Here is a 15596-nt window from a genome sequence, read left to right on the forward strand (position 1 = left end):
TCCCAATCCCCCACAGACTAAACCTAGCAACAGTCAGGGTTCCTATGGCAACCCAAGATTTATTTTTAGTCCTACTTTAACATTAACATGATGTGAGGGGATCTGAGACTTACATTACTCTCTTTTAAACAGTACCCAAAAAAAGGAAAGAAAGAAAGAAAAGAAAGAACTCCTCTTTGTAAGGCAATATGAACCACTGGGATGAAACAAGACGAAGGTGTTTGCAGGCACTCATCTTGGGGAAAGTCAGCGGCCCCTGCCTCCTGTGTTGGAGGAGGGGGGGTGGTTCCGGGATGGGGTGTGGAGGACGAGGGGTTGTCAGCCTAACCGGGTGGAGATAGCTGTGGCCCTTTGTGCCCTGAGCAGCCCAGTCACTTTGTGAAGGGTCTCAGCGCCTCCAATGTAGCAAGTGAGGGAAAAAAGCAGAATCAGGCAAGCTAAATGGCCGTGCGACCTGGGATGCCAGCTCCTGGGGGTTCCAGCCAGATCTTGGGGGTCTCAGAAGGAAGCAAAAGGCTGGGGTCTGCTCCCCCAGAAGACAGGGGATCCACATCCCCAGGGGAAGTCAGACCCAGCTGGGCAGAGAGCAGGGGTGAGTTCAGATGGAGGCCGTGGAGAAGTGGTGTGAGATGTGGGTTCAAAACCTTGCTGGGCATCAGGCCACAGAGGTGCAGAGCCCAGTCCTGCCTGGAGGAGCTCACAGGTGCAGCAGACCAAGCATGGAAGGTGCTGTACGAGGTGCTCCTCCAAGAGGAGGAGTGCCTGGGCTGGTTCTAGAAGGAGAATTGGGGATGCATAGCTACAGAGAACAGGGAAGGCCTTCCTAGGCCTTTAGCTGTATGGCTTGGGTTCCTCTCTCATAAAATTATCCTATATTGGTTGCTTTTTTTCTGTCCAGTGGGGGCTCCTTATCCCTCTGGTCATGGACAGTGGCCCCTGCTTCAACCCACTGTAGGCATGGCCACTTGAAATACTCCATCCCTGACCCGTGTGATTAGTCCAAGACATGGGCACCAAGACATGACCCCAGCACCACCAATCAGAGTTCTTCCCTGGGACTGAGCTACGGTCACCAGAAGAAAGTCTCTCTCTATTGGGGTGCTGAGCTGAAGCTTCTGAGAGCCTCAGCCTTGGCCTCCTGGAGACAGCACAGCTGTAGAGGAGAGAATAAAGCTGACGGGCAAAGAGAGGAAGAGACAGAATGTTCGTTGGCCACCGCCCATGTTGCTTCCTTTGGTGCTGAGCCCTTTAGAGTAGCCTCTTCAATTCCCCCTTAAGCCAATTCAAACTGGCTTCTGTCTCTGACAGTTGGGCCAGCCTGACTAGTTCGAATGGTCCCCGTAATTTTGTTAACACAAGGGGATAAAAAGCACCTTGTGAACAGAGAGAGAAAGGAATGACGTTTCTTGTGCTTTCTATGTGCCAGGCACCACGTCGGAGGATATTTTCAGAGTGTCATAACCATCTTGGAAATTAAATACGAGTTATACTAGCAAGGTGCCTGAGCCCAGAGAGGCAAAGAAACTTGCCCAAGGGCACACAGCCAGCAAATGCCAGACCTGGATCGGCACTGAGGTCTTTCTGACTCCTTGTTGAGCTACCCGATCTTTCTTTCCCAGTCCTAGGGCAATGGCCCCAGGGCTCATTGTGTAGATATAGCCTGTGGTTCCCAAAGTGTAAATCACGAACAACCTGCCCGGGAAACACACGGGTGGTGATTGCAAACAGATTCCTGAGCTCTCAATCCCAGACTTCCTGGATCAGAAGCCAGTCTCTCCAGACTCCTTTCTGACCCCAGCACCCCCACATCTCCCAACCCCTACCCACGTCCCAGCAGCCCGTGCTCTGGCCGCATATCCCGTGCCCCCCACCCCCCGCCCCCGAAGCACACCGTGGACTCTGTGGTTGCTGTGCCTTTGCTCATGCGGCTCTCCTGCCTGCAGTGCCCTCCCCTCTCTGGCCGCCGACTCAGCTGACATGTTGCCTTTCTCGCCATAGCTTTCCATGGCTCCCAACACGCCTCTAACCCAACACACACACACACGCCTGGCTCTGACCCAGGCAGAATTTGTGGCTCCCCGCCCTGGCTTCCTGCAGCTGCCCCTCACACCCCATCCTGTGCCTCTCTGCCCCCAGCACTTACCTCCCAGGCTGCTATTGTCTCCCTCTGGCTCCCCCACCCCACTGGGAGCTCCTGAAGGGCAGGTGTTAGCACAGCGCCTGGCTGATAGCAACATCCATATGTGACTGGCCTGCCTGGGACTCTGCCTTTGGAAAGGGCCGAAATTCTCTACTCTTGATGCTGTGCTTTTTAAGAGATTAACTTCCTTTGCAGTTTCTTATGATGAATCCCACTGGGGGCCAGAAGAAAGCTTTGCACGGGGTTAAAGACATAGGAAAAGCAGGCTTCTGCCTCGTATGAGCTATGTGACCTTTAGGCAAACGGCTCTCCCTCTCTGTGCCTCAGTTGTCTCATCTGTGCAATGGAGAGAACAACAGCACCTCCTGGGTTGTGGTGGGGCTGAAGTAGAGATGGTCCCTGTAGGATGCCCGCGTTCATCACCATCACCTGATGCGAGCTGAGACAGAGACAACCGTCAGTCCCCTGCGGCCACACTGGGACACCCCTTTAGACACTACCTCATTTGATCCTCTTGACAGACTTAAAAGGCAGAAATATTACTATAATTACTTAACAGGTGAAGAAACGAAGGCTCAGAGGGGTCAAGTGACTTGCCCAAGGCCACACAGCATATAAGGGGACAAAACTGTGATTTGAATACAGGCTTATTGTTGAGCACAAACCCCGCTCTGTTCTTCGCTGGCTTTGTGACTGCAGGCAACTCATTTTACTCAATTGAGATTAATTGAGATCTGCAAAAGGGGGTTATTATCTCTAACTTGAGTGAGATTCGCGGCTCAACGATGATTGCTTTTCCCTCTAACAAGCTACCCTCTCAGCTGGCAGACGTGCAGGAATAGATTGTTCCCCATCTCCTGGGCCCCCGATGGGTCCCAGTTCCCAGGCTTCCTTCTCAGGAGTTGGGCTGGGAAGAGAGAGAGAGAGGGCTTCCTCTTTCTGAGCCTCGGCCTCCTCATCTGTAGAATGCAGATGGTGATGGCTTCCTCCTGGCAGCCATATTGTTCCATGAGACGACTTAGCCCAGCGTCACCCAACCCAGTGAGATAGATACCCGAGGGCACTGTGTCCAAAAGCCAGGCCACCGAGTAGGAACACAGACTGCACCCAGAAACACAGCCCGGGATGCATTTTGCTCTGAAAAGACAGAAAGGGAAATGACAGCGAAGGAATAGGGAGAAAGACATAGAGGGAGGGGAGCCAGAAAGAAGGATGCATGGGGAGCAGGGTTGAAGGGCTGCACTGCCCAGCAGTGAGCTGGCTGCAGATCACCGTCGGGGGGACCCCAATGTTTATTGTGTCTGCATTTCTACAAATAAATCCCTCCTCATATCTGCTCCACAAATGCTTAGGAAGTGTCCCTCACTCACAAATGTTCAGACATGCCCCCCCACACACACTCTGCTTTGACCACATGGCTCTTCCTCCTTCTGCTTCCTGTCAGGTTGGGTCACTCTCTTCTCAATCCTCCTCCTTCCCTATTGGACCCCTGCCCTCTGCCTTTCCTAGGAGCCAGGGCACGCTCAGAGGGACTTTTGGCCATACAAGCGGAGAAGTGGCAAAGCTAGGACCCTGACCCGGGTCGGCCCCTATCCTTAAGTGCTCTGTTCTGCCGCCTCCCTGGACAGGACGGGTCAAGGAGTCCACACTAAAGGGCCATATAGGGCTAAGGCGGGATTTACGTCCCCCGTCCCCCTCCCCCTTAGACCCAGAACCTCAGCGTCCCCACGCTGCCCAGGCACTTGGCCACAGTGAAAGATGATCTGACACACTCATTCACTTCTTTGCCTTTAAAGGAAATGCCCAGTAGACAGCCTTTCTGCTCGGAATCGAGCGCAAATGGTAGGATTTTAGGCACTCAAGAGACAGATGTCTTCGGGTCCGGGTGCCTCTGAGAAGTCTCCCCATCGCATATGATGAGCGCCTACCCTTGAATGGACACAGCTAGCTCACCCCCACCCCAGAAGTGGGGAGAGGGCCTGGCCTCTCGACTAGCTCCAGCTGCTCTGACAGGACAGGTGGGTGGCGCTGGGTGGGGGCCGGAGAGAAAGCAGATCTCTGAACCCGGGGGAGTGTTTCCAGCAGGGCTTGGGCTGTAGTACGCCCGCCTCCAACAGTTCCCTGAGCAAGGAGCTTTCTAGCCAAAAACCAGGGGACTTTTCCATCTGGACAATGTCAGACTCGTGTCTAATTCAAGCTCAACGTAAACGAGAGGGAGCGGGAATGGGGGAGCTCTGGGTGATAAATTGGCAGCTGGGGGAGGGCTAGGCTCCATCCAACCCACCATGAGCAGCACTCCCCAGGCTGAGTCTCAGGGCCCCACCTGGAAGGGGAGCCAGTGGACCAGACCTCGGGAATGTCCCTCTCAGCTCTGCACATTAGGACACCCATGGTTTAAAGGGCAAGTTTACTGTGGCAGTGGTGGGGGCGGGGGGCGGCACAGGAAGGATGGAGAATGTCTAGCAAATTTCTGATCCTTGGAACCAGGAAATCTGAGGTCTCAATGAAGACTGGAATATGGAGGCATGATAGATGACCCAAAGAAGGCTATCAATGAACAAACAAGGAATTTAGAGGCCAGGGTGTCCTCTCTTCAAATCCCCTCAGCCCGTTGCCACGTGACCTTGGGCCACCCAGTTCTGATCCTCAGTTTCTATCTCCTCCCCCAAAGCTTGCCCTGCCATTCCAGTCGTCAGGGTCTCGCTGTGACTTGTGTGCACCCAGGGGACTTTTGTCTTCACGGTCATGGCTCTATAAAAATCTATTAAAAATCATATTTTATGACTGCATTGGCATAAAGATGAAAGTATCCAGAGTAGATTATATTGATTATTTTTATGCCTTTATAAGAAAAGAGCAGGGGCGCCTGGGTGGCGCAGTCGGTTAAGCGTCCGACTTCAGCCAGGTCACGATCTCGCGGTCCGGGAGTTCGAGCCCCGCGTCAGGCTCCGGGCTGATGGCTCGGAGCCTGGAACCTGTTTCCGATTCTGTGTCTCCCTCTCTCTCTGCCCCTCCCCCGTTCAGGCTCTGTCTCTCTCTGTCCCAAAAATAAATTAAAAAAAAAAAAAACCAAAAAACATTGAAAAAAGAAAAAAAAAAAAAGAAAAGAGCACATTTCCTTTGGCCCCTTGAGGCCTTGTGTGCCCCAGGTGCTATATCTATGGCGCCTGGTGGACGTCAGTCCTGGGTCCTGTGACGTTTCTAACGTACAATTATGAAATTTCATATCAGCTATTAAATCAAGCTTAACCCACCAGGAGAATCCCTCTCCTTTGAGTATTTTGGGGAAAGCCTTTTTGGGATCCACATGTCCTATAGCAGGATGGGGCTTGGAGGCTGAGGGTCTCTGGGAGTGTGGATGGGGCTGGATTAGATCGAGTAAGGCAGGGGCTTGCTGAATTGTAGCCCAGTCAGATCCAGGAAGCCAGGCAGCCTGAGTTCCCAAAAACCACACGTCTGATCTGGGCACATGTGGAGATGGGCCGAGGACCCAAGGTCCTGCATGTCTGGAGTGACACCAGGTCTCAGCCTTCACAGGTCAAGTCTATCTATGCTACCAAGTGCCTCATGTATATGACCTATATGTTTGAGGGCAGGACTGATATCCCAATTTCCAGATGAGGAAGCTGAGGCTCAGGAAGAGCTTACCCTCTCCTTCCAACTTTATCTCCCTGGTTTCTCTTTTAATCTAATAGGTCCCGGTACATCCTGGCAGTCTTGCTTCTGGGCCTTTGCACATGCCATTGTCCCTGCCAGGAATTCCCTCACTCATCCCTTCCATCCCCTACTTCAAGGCCAAGGTCCAATCCCACCTTCTCCAGGAAGCCTTCCCTGGTTGCTTTCGCTCCTTGTGATCGTCCTCGCCTTTGAACTACCTGGACACTTTCCAGCTATACACTCATGCAACCTAATAAATGTTTACCGTGCATCCACCCTGGGCCAGACCCCTTGTTGGGCTCAAGGTGCACGAGAGTAACTCGGTGGTAGGCTGCAGTGGAAGGAGCTCCCATCCTATCCCGTTGTTGGGGGTGAGAGCCACAGGTTGTGATAATGCAGGGATCCAGGACTCAGGTGGGGACATGCTGATGTTGTGAGGGCTCGGGGGGAGAGAGAGCCCCTCCGCCCCCATCTCTCAGGGGGCTGACATCTGAGCTGGGTATGGAAGGATCAGCAGGCATTCACCTGGCCTGAGGGAAAGGGAAGACGAGCGTTCAGCTGAGGCAAGGGGGGAGGGAGGAAGTGGTGATGGAAGGTAGCGTAACAGACAGGATCCACAAGGTAACCTAAGGTACGCTCAAGCTGGGTCATTTGAGGGTGTTTGCAAAGGTGTGGGCAGGGTGTGGGGAAACCAGCACACTGCCGGTCACTGGGAAAGCCAGTTAAACCTCTAGGCAGCTCAGGGGCTAAGGAGACAAGATAGCCTGGGTGCAGGGGGCTGCCTGGATGGAAGACCTGCAGAGAAGCAGTGCCCTGACCCCTGCCAGGCTCCTGCCAACTAGCCTCAGCTGGAAAAACCATTTCATGGGAAAGCTGCTGATGGAGCCCATGCAGGCCAGCCTTTTTGGGGTCCAGTCCAGGGAACAAGGGTGGAGAGCAAATCCAGAGAGACAAGGAACGAGTGGAGGGCACTGGGCTCGGCCGCAGAGACCACGGGGCCCCTCTGGAGGCCCCAGTCCCCTATTGTTCAGCGAAAACCCAGCTCAGGGCTACCCTGGGGTCGGGGACACCTCCCTCCCTGCCCATCAAGGCTCAGATCCTTGGTAGGAAATAGCTGTTTCACTGGGTCCTATCTCGTTGCAGCATTGTTAAGATGTCACTGAGTGTCATCTGAAAATAGAAACGCCGCCCAGGCCTACCATGGAAACGCTTTTGCCTCCCCGACTCCCCACCCGCCTGCGAATGGAAGCTGCTGTCACCCGAACGCCTGTTCAGCCACCAAGAGAGAGCTGGTGCTTCCTGAGAGTGCCCGTGCACCAAGCACCGGGTCCAGCTCGTTACAGACGTGATCACATCATTTTATAATCACCAACTCTTGGGAGCGGCGGGATGCTGAGGGTCAGGGTGATGGTAATTTGCTCAGTGTCACAGGCTAATAAGTGAGGGGGCTGGTATCTGCATCTGACTCCAGGAGCCGGTTTCATGAGTTCTCCAGGGAGCGCTTGACCAGGAAGCCGACGAACTCACGAGCCCTTACTTTTTCTTCCTCCATCTCTTCATCTGATCAAATAATCAAGTATAGGAAGAGCCAACATTATTTGAGCTGCCATTGTAGGCCCAGCTCTGTGCTGAGCTTTCTTACACGTTCAGGTCTTACCTCCATTTTATCAGTCACGAAACCGAGGTTCAGAGAGGTTAAGCAACTTGCCCAAAGCCACACAGCGATGAAGAAGTTGGAGCAGGACTCCAAGGCCGGAGGTCCCCATGCTCACCAGCCAGGCCGTATGCCAGGCTGTGTCAGACAGCCTTGACCGATGTCTAGGCCCAGGGCTCAAGGTGCTCCTAGGGAGAATTTGGTCTTTTTCTTGGAAAGCTGTTTCGGAAAACTCAAGCCTGGTCACCCCTTTCTTCAAAAGAGGCCAAGCCAAGTGGCAATGGGGTGTCCTCATCTCACTGTGCTCTCATGATGGGCCAGCTCACCTGGCCTCTGTGAGGGCCTCTCCTCCCACTTCAGTGGGGAGAGGGGCCCTTGGGGGATGGAGCTGCTGAGGTGCCCAGCCTTGCCGTCAGTTCCTGGGGAGACTGGACGGAAGAGGCTGGCCTGGTTCCTTCCCTCCCTGGTTGTCCTGGGTTGACCTGTGTCCCCTTGAAATTCATACGTTGACATCCTATCCCTCAGTACCTCAAAATGTGACCTTGTTTGGAGATGGGGTCTTTACAGAGGTAATCAAGTTAAAGTGAAATCATTAGGGTGGGTCTCCATTAGGGTAGGGAAATTGGGACCGACGGACATTTTCAGAGGGAGGACACACACGTATGACACCCCCCCCCACACACACACACACTCACACACACAGAACACCAGGAAGATGCTGGGGAAGAACCCACCAGAAGTTAGGGGAGCGGCAGGAACACATTCTCCCTCGTGGACCTTGGAAGGCATGGATCCCCTCTCCCCCCCGCCCCCCCCCCAACACACCTGGATCTCAGACTCCCGGCTGAAGAGCTGTGAGACACTACATTTCTGCTGCTGGAATGACTCCGTTTGTCACGCACATCTAGCAAACCAAGGCATCAGCCTTCTCTGCGAGGGGAGGCCTTTGCTTGCCAGCAGTCTGCGGCCCCTGGCCCCCGGCAAATAAACCACCGAATAAGTGACATCCCCATCCCGTCCTCCTGCCGGCCACTGAGGGTTACTTTGGCGACTGCCCTCATTTCTCAGGTGGGGAAGCAGGAAGAGGGGCCATCTGCCAGGGTGTGGCAGGCCTAGGATGTAGACCCAATTCGCTCCTCTTTGGGGCTCAAATACATCACTGCCACGCGCCTCTGCTTTCCAGGAGGAACAAAAGTGGCGACCGAGGCACGGGTGCCTTCACTGTCTGGACAGCCTCTGGCCACTGGTGCACCAAGCCTTTGTGGAGCCCTCGCCGGCTGCCATGCCAGGGCCCGCTGGGCTCAGGCTGGCCACGGGCCCCACACCCTGGAGTTTCACTTCCTACAAGGCGCCTGAGCCACCAGTGAGGTGTGCCCTGACCCCGTATAGAGCAGGAAGCCTCCAGAGAGCCTTCAGCCCAGTCTGCACCCCTCTCCCCATCACAGCCTCCTGCTTCTCACCCCCCCCCCCCAACCCAGGGCAGGAGGAGCAAAGGAGACAACGCGTACAATCCGTTTAGTGCAGTGCTGAACATACAATCCATGCTCAGTAAGTGGAGGCTACCATTATTATTGTTATCATGGTTATTCGTGATTATCACGTGCCCACATGGCAAGGACGGAGAAGGACAAGATCGCAACCTTGGGTTCAATGCCCGGCTCTGTCTCTTCCGGCTGTGTGACTCTGGACAAGTACTCCACCCCTCGGAGCCTCAGTGCCCTCATCTGTACAGTGGGGATAACAGCCCTCACCTCGAAGAACTGTCAGAAGAAGTGGACAAGGAAGCATGTACGGAGCTGCCTGGTAGCTGGTTGGAATGAAAAAGCAAACAAACAAAGACCGTCTCCTGCTGCCAAGCTGCTCCCCTCCTCCCAGGGAGCATATCGAACAGAACGATGCAGGTGAAGGCCCCTGGCACAGAGCGGCTGTTCAGTAGTGTTGGAACCTGAACAGACAAGCCGAGTGTTTGTGGAAGATGCGTGTTGGTGTTGCACGGGCGCGTGTGTGTCCCTGTGACGCCATCCTCTGGCCCAGCTCCTCTGGTTCGCCCACGCGTATGGCGTGTTATGCTTCTGCTCAGGGGACAGATTAGGAAAGAGATCTGGCTTATCTTTCAGGGGTGACAAGGCCTGTCCCAGGCCCTGCCTTGCAGAGGATCCACTTGCCAACAGCAACCCCCAAGACAAACCTCCGGGGAACCCCTGGGTGCCGTTCTGGGTAGGGTGAAAAGCGGGCTGGTGTTCTCCTTGCTTGTTTGTTGGGCGTGTAACCTCCCAGGATGGTCACCTGCTGCTTCTGCTGCCCGGCCCGGTGGGTGACAAGCACAGGAGAGGGGAAGATGTTTGTCATCACTCTGTCTCTGCCCCTGGTCCTCGGGGCCCTCCCCTAGAAGGGAGCTGGCCCCCTGTCTGATGGGAGCTGGGAGGAGGGGGTGTCCTCAGTGTGATAGATGGTGACACTGAGCCCACAAAGGAGGCACAGTTCATAAGAAGCTAAAGCAGCAAACAGACCCAGGACCTCTGATTCCTGTGCAGCTGGCTTTCTGCTAAACTCCCCTCTGCACAGGGAGGACCAACTGGAGGCCGGAGCTGGGGGTTACGTGCTGTCCTCCCTCAGTCACTACGGGGCAGCAGCCCCACTGCCCCCAGTGGCAGAAACGCCAACCGTCTGCGTCTCCTTAGCACCTGAGTCCCTGCCATCAGGGCCGAACACCCTGATGGGGGCGATGGGGGCCAGAAGTTGCTGGCCGGGTGCTCTCTTTGCCCCAGCCAATCAAATGGGTGACCGTGGGCTTTAATCACGAGGGACCCAGAGTCCGGCCCCTCCTTCCGCCCATATTCCCCCCGCTGCCGGCACCCCTCTCTTGCCTGGATGGCTGCCAGAGCCTCCACGCTGGTCTCTCTGCTGCCTGCCCTGAAAATCTATTCTCTGCCCAGCAGCCAGTGGGACCCTTCCTTCAGAAACATAAGGCAGAGCAGGTCTCTCCCGGCTCAGAGGCCTGCGATGATGGCCCCACCAGGGCAGAGTAAAGGCCCTGTGGTGGTCTGCAAGGCCCCTTTCAGACCTCTTAACCCACACGTCTCCCCCCACTCAGCTCTGGCCCTGCTGGCCCCTCTGCTGCTCCGTCAGCCACCAGCTACATCCTCCACTACGGCTGGGCCCTGAGCCTGGATCTTTCTCTTCCCGGCTGCGGGCCCAGCTCCTCCCTTCCCTCTTCCAGGATGCCAGGATCATCCCCGGCCCCCACCGCCTCCTTATTTCATTCGGCGACTGCTCCCTGATCCCTTGCAAGCCGGATCCCTTTATCCTGTTTTTCTGTTGGCGGTTTAGTTTGGCTTTGTTTCGCCCGTAGCCCTTATCACCTAACACGGCACGTAACTTCTTTATCATCGTTACTGTTTGTTGCCCATCTCTGCCAACCCTGCCTCTGCTGCAGTGCCAGCTGCTGGAGGGCAGGGGTCTGTGTCCCGTTCACTCATGTGTCCCCAGCACCTAAAACGGTGCCTAGACCCTTGGAAGGAACTCGTGAATATTTGCCGAAGCAGTCAGCGAATGGCCACAAGAGACGATGTGGCTGGGTGGGAAGAAGGACTTACTAGGAGAGCCCCAAGGCGAGCTGTGACAGAGGCCTCTAGGGGAGTCACTACAGGGTTCCCTCGTGGCTGGAGGCCCAGTCCCACAGTCTCTCCAGAGCTGTCTGCTGCCTCTGATGAGACCACCGCCCCCTCGAGAGGGAGAACCTCTGGAGATATTGGTCTGAGAGACGGCACGTGGAAGGAAAAGAACGGACTCTGGAATCGGCGGGACCTGGGCGAGGACCTCGGCTTCTGGACTGCCTTGCTGTTGTTGCCTCGCTGTTCCTCGTCTGTGAAGTGGGGTGATGGCTCTAGCTCAGGGAGGTGTCAGAGTCGGCACACCCATTATTGCCCCCGTCTTTGCCGGCCCGGCACATGCGCAATCTCACTCGGCAGCGCAGGGGGAGGGGGGGACTCCTGTTGTTTCCATTTTACGGTTGAGGAAACCAAGGATCCGAGGGGCGGAGTCACTCGTCCAAGGTCACCCGGCAACGGAGCACACAGGGATGGAGCTGGGATCGGAACCCAAGCCCGTCAGATTCCAGGGCACCCCCAGTGGTAACGTACCTGGTTAGTGAGCGTAACTTGGCCGGTTCCGCACATACGCCACGTCCTCTAAAATCCTCCTCGACCATTCTGAGGTGTTAAGTAATATCATCATCCCATTTTATAGGTGAGAAAATGGAGGGTGAGAGGCTGGGCAACTTGCCCATCATCCCAGAACTGCCAAGAGGTGGGAGCAGGGTCTTGAAGGCAAATCTTTCCTGAACAGCAACTATGTAAGTCGGATTTCCCCGGGATGTGAGGCCATGAGGGGCACTGCTGGGCTAGCTCGCTGCTCTCCTCTGTGTCCCTCGTGGGGTCAAGCGTAGGCCTGTGTGGCTGGCTGGGTGGGGCCCTGGTGGTGGAACTCATGCCCAGCCTCACCTGGTCTAGGTGGCCAGCCCCTTCCTAGCGGCCTTCTCTATTGCCCCTGGAGCTCCCTTGCTGCGTTTCTAGTCTATTCTTTATCTTTCTGGTTCCTTGGACCAAACCAGGACGTGAAGGCCACTCCCCTTCTCCCACCAACACTAGCTTAGGCTCACCACCGTCTCCTCAGGATGAAGGCTGCCCTACCTTCTCTCTCTTACTGCCTGTTCCGTAGATCCATTTTAACCAGCTCATGGCAGACCAGCAGACTTCTTTGTCACCGTGGCAGAAGAGGGGGAATGTAGCTGGCACAGTGCTTGGCACTCAGTAGGCGCTAAATAAATGTCTGGCCCTGCCAACCTCTATGCCTTTCTTTCCTATCTGCCTCTCCTGGGTTCTCCTTTTAGCCTCACTGTCCTGTTCCCTATTCCTGGGCAACACTAAGCTTGTTCCTACCCCAGGGCCTTTGCATTACTGTTTCCTCTGACTGGCATGCATGTCCCTAAGATCTCCACCCTCATTGTCTCCTTTCTGTCATTTAGGACTCTGCTCAAATATCACCTCCTCAAAGATGCTTTCTCTGACCTCCCAGTCTAAGGTTGTGACCCTCCCCCCCAGCCCTGGTAGCTCTCTACCAGCTGTTTGATTTTCTTCATAGTATTTACCATTTTCTGAAATCACAATATTAACATTTATATTTTCTTTGCCCTTCTCCATAAAGGTTTAGCTCCATGAGTTCAGGGACCTTGATACTCACATCTGCCCCTATGTCCCCAGCCCCGGGAGCCATGCCCGGTCGGTAGGAAGCAAGCTCTAAGTATCAGACCAGCACACAAATGAAGAAACGCAGAAACTCTGAGGGTATAATGTTACGTCCGAAGTGGCTGGTCTTGAAAGAAAATAGTTCTTCGAGATTTTACCCTTTATTTTCTTAAAACTTCATGTAAGTTTTTCCTTTTGATGCATTCTCTCTGTGTTTGTGTTAATTTTTTAATGGGTTTTTCCCCCTTCAAAAAGATGAGGAAAATTATTGAATGCTCTGGGAAGACGGATGTCATTTCTCCTACATCCTTGTGAACCCTTGAGCTGTGTTGGAGAATGATGGATCCAGCCCAAGTCCCGGCCAAGTACACAGACTCTGTGTGGGTGAGGCCGTGGGATAACAGTCCCTCCTGTGCACTGCCCATGGGGCGTAGACTGGACCAGCCATTTGGGAGGACAATTTGGCAGGATCCAATTAAATGGAAAATGTTTCGACTCAAAACTGTGGTGAATTGATTGCAAAAAATGGCCTCAATGCTTCCCCTCCCCATATCCATATCTTTTGCAATGTGTCTTGCCACTCTTCTTATCAAGAGGTGGATTTTATTTCCCCATCCTTTGAGTCTAGGTGGCCTTGTGACCTGTTTTGGCCAGTAGAACAGAATGGGGTGTGCCAGTTCTGAGCCCAGGTTTCAAAAGGCCCCACTCTCTCTCTTGGACCCCCTCCTCCACCATGAGAACAAGCCCAGCCTGATCTGATTGAGGGAGAGAGGCCATCTAGAGCAGAGATGAGTTGTCTCGGCTATGGCCATTCAAGACCAGCCGGCCCCCAGCTCACCTGCCAGCTGACCTCAGACACATAAGTAAGCACAGCCACAACCAGCTGAGCTGGGACTAGGGCTATGGAACTGCCCGACCACCATATTGATGAGTGAGAAAGAATAATGATTGTTGTTCTAAGTCACTAAGTTTCGGCTTGTTACACAGCATTATTGTTGGCAATAGATAACTGATCCAACAACCTGATGGCTCCACTCCCTGGAATCTGCCTTGAGAAACACACACATGGCAACAAAGGAGGCTGGGACAGGATGTTAGCTGCACCACGGTTTGCAACAGCCAACACTAGAAGCAAACATAAATATCCCACAGCAGGGGAATTGATTCACAGACTGATTCATCCTAACAGTGGAATTCTAAGTAACTAAAAAGAATAGGACAGATCTATGTGTCGTCACGTGGCAAGTCCTCTAAGACAGTCTGATGACTGGAAAAAGCGAGCGGAAGAATAATTTGTAGAGTATTGTATCATAAATGATATAAATAAATGCTGGGTATTTACTATGAGACCATGTCTACAAATATAAAAATGGGCCTTTGAGGAGAAGCAGGGGGATTAGGAAGGAGCCGTTGGTGTAGTCAAGGGGGTCTCGAGTCTCACACAAAATGGTTGGATATTCTTATCAAATGAATTCATTTATTTACATATGTTGCTCACATAATGAACAATTCAAGTTTAAAAAGTTAGGAGAGACAGAGATTATGGCATATGGTCCTCGAATTCCCTCCCAACTTTCCATGGTCTCCTCATGAGAAAGTCCAAGACCTGGTTCAGAACTCCCCACATTTCATTTTGAAAACCCCATGAAAGGTGTGAGCCTGTGAAAGATGCTTCACATTAGCAAGCACCAGAGAAATACAAATTTGAAACCACAATAAGATACCACTACCTGCCACCTGAATGGCTAAAATTAAAAAGATTGCCAATACCAAGTGTTGGCAAGGAAACGGGCAACTGAACTCTTGGACATAGCTGATGGAAACGTAAAATGGTACAACCACTTTGAGAAAAGATCCAGAAGCTTCTTTTTTTTTTAAATTTACTTTTTAAAACTTGTTATTGAAGCATAGTCAACACACAATGTGACGTTAGTTTCCGGTGGACAAACATAGTGATTCAACAAGTCTATACGTTAAGCGATGCTCACCACAAGTAAGGCTGCCATCTGTCACCATACAACACTCTTATGATACCACTGACTATATTCTCTATGCTGTACCTTTTATCCCTGTGAATTTATAGTCTGGAAGTTTCTTAAAAAACTAAGCGTACACTTACCATATGACCCAGCATCTCCACTTTCTGGTATTTGCTCAAGAGAAACAAAAACATATATTCACCTTCAAGGCTTGTACAAAAGCATTCGTAGCAGCTACAGCCATAAGAGCCCCAAGATAGAAGCAACCTAAAATGGTGAACAACAAAGGAAGGGATAAATCCATTGTGTCATATCCACATAAAGGCCTACAACTCAGCAGTGAAAGGGAATGGACCATCGGCACACGCAACAAGGCCGGCGAGCTTCGGAAGCATCGTGTTGCACGGACACAGCCCTGATGCATAGGAATCTGTACCGGAAATGTTAGAAATTTTACATGCAGGTGAAATGTTAGGAAAGGTGAAACTAACATATAGAGACCGAAGAAGGATTAGTAGTTATACGGGAGTGGGGGGGGGGGGCGGGCAGAGGTAGAGGGTATTCACAGAGAGGGGGATGGAAATGTCCTATATCTTGACTGGGTTGGTGGTTTTATGGGTTTATAGCTTTATGGGGGTTTTATGCAAACTAACTGAAGTGTACTCTTACACGCATGCATTTTATTGTGTGTAGATTATTTCTCAATAAAGCTAAGAGCCTGCAAAAGACTTCACTCATCCGTCCCAGGGCTGCTGCCTCCTTAATCGGGAGAAAAACAGCAAGCAGCGTTTTCGTGCCTCCTTTTTCAGGCTCTTGGGCCAGTCTGCCAAGACAATGAGTAATTAGCCGTGCAAGAGTCTTGGATATAGAGCCAAAAACAACAGCAGTGTCATATCAAACGCCAAGACATCTCCGGCTGA

General features: G+C 52.9%; 1 long non-coding RNA gene across 1 annotated transcript; it reads left to right on the forward strand.

Moving 5' to 3' along the window:
* The first annotated feature begins 2872 nt into the window (after positions 1-2872).
* On the forward strand, positions 2873-13199 carry LOC111561896. The gene is made up of 2 exons (XR_002744904.2): positions 2873-4158; positions 6941-13199. It is a non-coding gene; the product is annotated as an uncharacterized LOC111561896 (long non-coding RNA).
* The last annotated feature ends 2397 nt before the right edge of the window (positions 13200-15596 follow it).

The sequence above is a fragment of the Felis catus genome, chromosome A1 (assembly GCF_018350175.1).
Source record: "Felis catus isolate Fca126 chromosome A1, F.catus_Fca126_mat1.0, whole genome shotgun sequence".
Classification (NCBI taxonomy): Eukaryota; Metazoa; Chordata; class Mammalia; order Carnivora; family Felidae; genus Felis; species Felis catus.